Source organism: Triturus cristatus, chromosome 4_1, assembly GCF_964204655.1.
Source record: "Triturus cristatus chromosome 4_1, aTriCri1.1, whole genome shotgun sequence".
NCBI lineage: Eukaryota > Metazoa > Chordata > Amphibia > Caudata > Salamandridae > Triturus > Triturus cristatus.
This window is the reverse complement of record NC_140585.1, coordinates 105938060-105943822: the sequence shown is the minus strand read 5'-3', so window position 1 is coordinate 105943822 and position 5763 is coordinate 105938060. Positions and strand designations below refer to the sequence as shown.

Genomic DNA, 5763 nt, shown 5'->3' with positions numbered 1-5763 from the left:
CCCATACATTAGACAATTTATAATAAAGAATGAGAGGCAACATAAAAAAACAAAGTATGAGAGACAAAGAGTTATACACAGGACCAAAGTAGTCGGACCCTGCTTGTAGTTTTCTTTTTTATTCCATTCCTCTCCAAGGATCACAGGCAAGCGTAACCAACGCGTTTCGCCTCAACATAGGCTTTCTCAGGGCAATATTGTGTGAAACTGGGTTCTAATTACTTATTGTGAAAGGCACAGCGCTGCAATCTAGTACGGTGTTCTCAACTATACAACCAGCGATAGTAGTTCACTAAAGTAGATCTCAATAACGATTCAATCCTGGTACCATAAATCATGGGTTTATGAGCAGAATGTTTCCAAATAATGCCATTTTCGGGGAAGTGGGTTTCCTGCACTGCAGTGTGTCGTTATTTGTGTGTAGCAAAAGAGACACATTTTATGTTTAATATACAAAATAAATTCAGTTTTGCATGCAGGTAGAGTTGCAAACTTTTTCAGAAAGAAATACCAGTCACTTGTTTCTGGTTTGGACCAGACATTATGTGATAGGTGAAAACATATTCAAGCAGAATGATCAGCATTCTTTTGCAAGATGGAAATTATACTTCTATTTGCTTTAATAGTCATTCTGAAACGATGTTGACAGCTCTCAAATTCTTAGAGATTGATTTGTGCAGTAGTGGCTGCTCCGGACCCAGGTGGTGAGGCAGGTGGGGTGGGTGGGGTCACAACGCAAAAATAAAAAATAAAAAAGCACTTACTCAAGCTCCGCTTAACTTGTGATTGGTCTGAGCGCCATGGTTCACTGGGGGAGGCTTTGCATGCCCATCCCCAGGCTGTGTAATGCAGCCTGGTGGGGAAGATGCAAAGTGCGCCAGACTGTTTGGCCAGCCCAAGAGGGGAAGCCAGGCAGTTGTGCGCACTTAGGGGGTGTAAAACACTCCTCCCCTTGCTCTGGCCAGCCCCGCCTACCCCGAGAGCCACTCACTTCAATATTAATTATCGTTATTATTATTTATATTTCCCTTTTGTTTGGTGGGGCGACGCTCCTCTGCCTTAGCGGAGGAGCCATCACTGGTTTGTGAAAGTATCTACTGTTTTAGATTTAAGTTCCTGAAGTGAATAATTAAGGAATTTTACGGCTGTTCCTGATAATGTTAGGGGCTGGGACAGTCCAGACCTGTAGAAATCGTCCAGGTGGCAACCAAAGCAGGTTAATAATTGCAACAGAAGCCTCAAAAGTGCCCGCAGGGACGTGTTTTTGGGCTGGATGTTAACATAGGGTAATTGGGGAAGAAGGGGGCAGCACGGACCATTGACACCAGGATTTGTGTGAAAAAGGCCGCTTTATTGAAACAGGTGCACCTTACAACACAACCTAGGTCTTTGCCTCCCAAAACTAAAATCTTACTATACAGCTGATCAACTATCTTACAAACTACCCGCTCCCCTAAATTTCTCCCTCCCCCCAAATGAACTTGATACAGTAACATTGTACAGTAACATTGTAACCACTCCGAAACTGTTGAAAAGTAACTGTGCCCTTTAAACTCCCCCCGCCCTTCAGGGCTGGACTGGCCGTAGCGGGCACCGGGCAATGCCCCAGTGCGCCGCACGGGTGGAGGCCAGTTTTGGGCCCTTTGGGGGCCGTTTTTGTTACAGGGCCGATTTTGCAGCATAGCTGCAAACTCGGCCCTGTATCAAAATCGGCCGAAAACCGGCCCTGGCAATGAGCTCGTCCGCACCCCCAATTCCCCAGGGGGCCGGCCGAGCGCTTTGTCTGGGCCGATTTTGGTTCCCAGTCCGGCCCTGCCGCCCTTTCCTACAACTATGAACCCCTACTCAAGTATACCTCCTACATAACCTTAAACTTCCTGTGACCTCCATGCGTGAACTAAACTAACCGTTCCCTTTGAGCCTAAGTTGGCACTGTCAACAAGAATAAACTTCCCTAAATGATGGCAACTTCTCTGCCAACCGTCCTAAGCACATTTCAAGCGACAACCCTAAACAAACAACCACAACCCTAGCGCACCTGTTCAAACAAAGCCGCCCGAAGCCCAACTAGACTCCCCTCCCCCCAAAACACGAAACCCATGGGCACTGGAGGGTGGGGAAATAGAATAAACTCCCTACGAGCCAGCCACCGTGTTGCCACTAAAATGGTGGCTGGCATCACAAAATGCCCGGCTTTATGTCCAAAGGCAGCCCAAAACATCCGTAGGCCAAACCAGCCCAAAGCCTTGAGCAGTGGTCCGACTGCTACTCCTCCCCAAACACCCGCGGGGGCAGACTTCCCTGCGGTCCGCTGCCCCCCAAGTCCCCCTTGGGTACAGCAAGATCCGATTTCATGGTCACCACTGGAGTAAAAAACAATCTAAAAAGTATAAGTACAAAATACCCACACTACAGAACTTATTTTGCTAAAAGGTGTGCCCTCTGTGAGGCTCGAACTCACGACCTTCAGATTATGAGACTGACGCGCTGCCTACTGCGCTAAGAAGGCTCCCGAAAGCTCTAGCGTCAACTTCTTCTCAGAATCTAAAAAAGCCACGAGGTAGTCAGGTCTTGCCTTTTATATTTGTATAAATTTGATTGTGAACTGGTACATCCTGTTATCAATACCACACTTGCTACGTCATACGTTTCCCAAGCCGCCCATCGACTATACATTTATAAATTATCACGTTTTTTGCAGTGAGGCCGAACGGGATTGAAACAAACTCTGAAAATCCTGGCACTGTCCAAACACGCTCTGTTGGAACATTTGCCCTGATTGTTGACGACAGACACTCGAGCCAGAGAGATCATCGGATCTGCAGCTCCCTTTGTGACCACGGGAGGCGGCAGTGAGCCGTGCACAGACTGGGATGGGGGCGCGGCCCGGCTGCAGAGTTCACTGCTGGCCAGGTGCAGACCACGTGCACTGGCAGCCAGCGATCACGACCTGCACGTGGGTGTGCGCACTGCAATCACACTGGTGCTCGCTCAGCCTTGCACTGGTGGCTGCAGCCCTGCCCAGACGTACGAACAGGCGTGGTACACCAGCATTAATGGCGAGATGAGGAGCATCTGTTACACCAGCATTAATGGTGAGACGAGGAGCATCAATGGTGAGATGAGGAGCATCTGTTACACCAGCATTAATGCTGAGATGAGGAGCATCGCCTCACGGTTCTCTTTGTTCGGAAACTTGACGCTTTGAAGCCTCTCTAAGTTTCAATCTGCTTTTCTCTGTTTTCACTTCTTCTTCCTATACATTCGAACTTTCTCTCTCCACTCCTGTCTCCCTTCACTTGGACTACATTTTTTCTATAAATGCTGACAATTCTCTATTTTTTTTGTTAAAGTGAAATGACTGGATTATGGGGGATGAACTGACTGCACGATGTGTGCACAAAAAACAAGGTGTGTCCCATCCGGTAGCCATCGGAGGTTTCATAGTGTAGTGGTTATCACGTCTGCTTTACACGCAGAAGGTCCTGGGTTCGATCCCCAGTGAAACCATGGAACAATTATTTTGCAAATTGTTTACATTTTTTAAATATAAAGCGCAGAGTCGCTCACGATGCAAAATATATCACGAAAAGACATCTGAAATAATAAAAGGATAGTACACCGAACAACCATTAAGCAATGGAGCTGTCGGTATTTCAAGGTGGAGAGGTTAAGTGACGGGGTGGGGGCTAGAAGTTAAATACCCCAGGGGGCCTTGATAGATAACTAATCACTGAACACTTTTATATTTATATAAAAAGCGTATATTTAATGAGTCTACGAATGTCCTTTGAAATTGAGAGGTTTTATCATTTATTTGTAGAGCGCTTTGTATGAAGGTATTCGTGCTCACTAGCGCGTTATAGGACTCGCCTATATTAATATTTTAAATCTCCCGCGTTTTGTATTTGTGTTCATTTTCATTTGTTTTCCCCTGTTTTTATCTGTGGGGGGTTGCCCTCTCACCTGCACTCTAATTTGTCGTTGCACCGCTGTTTTAGCGGGTCCTGTCCTGGGGGTTTGGAAATCGGGGAGAATCGGCTGCCATATTGGGAGTGGGAGTGGTGGTGACGCTTTTTGGGCGCCATCTTGAGCGTTCTAGCGGTGCTGCTTATACACGGCCACCCTACTTAAGGCGGTTCTTCAAGGGGGTCAGCCTGGATAAGGTATTCGTGCTCACTAGCGCGTTATAGGACTCGCGTGCTTAGCGCTGTGCTGAAGGTGCGCTCTGCCTATATTAATATTTTAAATCTCCCGCGTTTTGTATTTGTGTTCATTTTTATTTGGGCGCCATCTTGAGCGTTCTAGCGGTGCTGCTTATACGCGGCCACCCTACTTAAGCCAGCCCCTCAAGCGCGCAGCGGTGACGCGCAGCGGGGGCGCCTTCCCTGCGCCTGAGTCGCGCCAGAGTCCTGCCCGTCTGCGCTCGTCAGGGCTTAGGCAGGGCTCTGTAGCTCGTTTCCCTCTGTGTTTTCTTAGGACCCTTCAGTACGAATGTATTCTAGAATTGAGCTGCTCAGTTATCGCGATTCTACTCCCTGTACTCAGGCACCGCTACACCCTCTCTCCTGCCCTTTTCAGTGCCGGGAGTGTGTTTTTAGACTTACATCTCCCGCTTCTATTTCTGCTTATAGGATAGCCCCCTTAGAGTGCCCAGATTGTCTCGTTCCACCGCTGGTAAAATTTCAGGCCCCCTATGATTTTAAGGTTTGTCATCTCAATGTGAGGTCGTTGGTCAAACATCATCTGGATGTTCATACTCTACTTACGGAGGAAGCTCCTGACATTCTTTTTATGTCAGAGACTTGGCTGCATGAGGAAGCTTTGGCAGCGGTTAATCTGGCTCTTCCCTCTGAGTATGCGATATTTACACATAATCGTAACTCGAGAGGCGGTGGTATTGCGGCCGCTGTCAAATCCTGCTACTCATGTATATGGACGGCCTTGGACATAGCTGGCTGCGAAAGTGCCCATTTTCGTATTTCTGTCAGTCCGCATTTTACCTTCTCTGGACTACTTATCTATCGGCCTCCGGGCCCGGATGCTGCCTTTAGATTAGCTCTTCCTGAAGTTGTCAGCGCACTAGCTTTAAGGGCTGCTAACTTTAGCATTCTCGGCGACTTAAATCTTCATTTTGATACTCCCCTTTCTCCTGCAGCACGTAGCATTCTTGCCGATTTGGAGGCTCTCCAGCTACCTCAGTTGGTTAATCATCGCACTCATGTTGGTGGGCACATTTTAGACCCTATTTTTACCAACCTAACTACGGCTAAAGTGCTGCCTCCCAGGCCTATGGCCTGGACTGATCACCATCTCATAGAGCTTCACCTCACGATTGAGGACTCTCCTCTCAGAGCAATCGCGCCTGTGTTCTTCAGACGCCCATGGAAAAAACTGAAGCTAGCCGATTTCCATCGGTTTCTTGGTCTACATCCTTCCGGGCCCCTTTTCCGATGCTGAGTCGGGCTATGATCTCTTCTGCAGATGGCTGACTGGAGCCTTAGACTGCTTGATCCCAATTGCTGAGAGTAAGCGCCGTCGCGCTGAACCCAGTCCCTGGTATGATGACTCGCTTCGGCTCTTAAGAAAATCTTGTAAACAAGCTGAAAGAGCCTGGCGTAAGTCATATTTGCCTGATAGGAAATTGTTGTATCTTGCCAGGATAAAAAAATATCATAGAGCGGTCTGTAAAGCTCGGGCCGCTTACTTTTCTCGTGAATTTAATATCAGCACCAATCCTACTAAATTAATATTTAAGGTGCT

At 47.6% G+C, this 5763-nt stretch overlaps 1 non-coding gene across 1 annotated transcript; it reads left to right on the top strand.

Annotated features, from left to right (window-relative positions):
• The first annotated feature begins 3437 nt into the window (after nt 1-3437).
• On the top strand, nt 3438-3510 carry TRNAV-UAC (transfer RNA valine (anticodon UAC)). Its single transcript has one exon. It is a non-coding gene; the product is annotated as a tRNA-Val (tRNA).
• Nucleotides 3511-5763: the final 2253 nt, after the last annotated feature.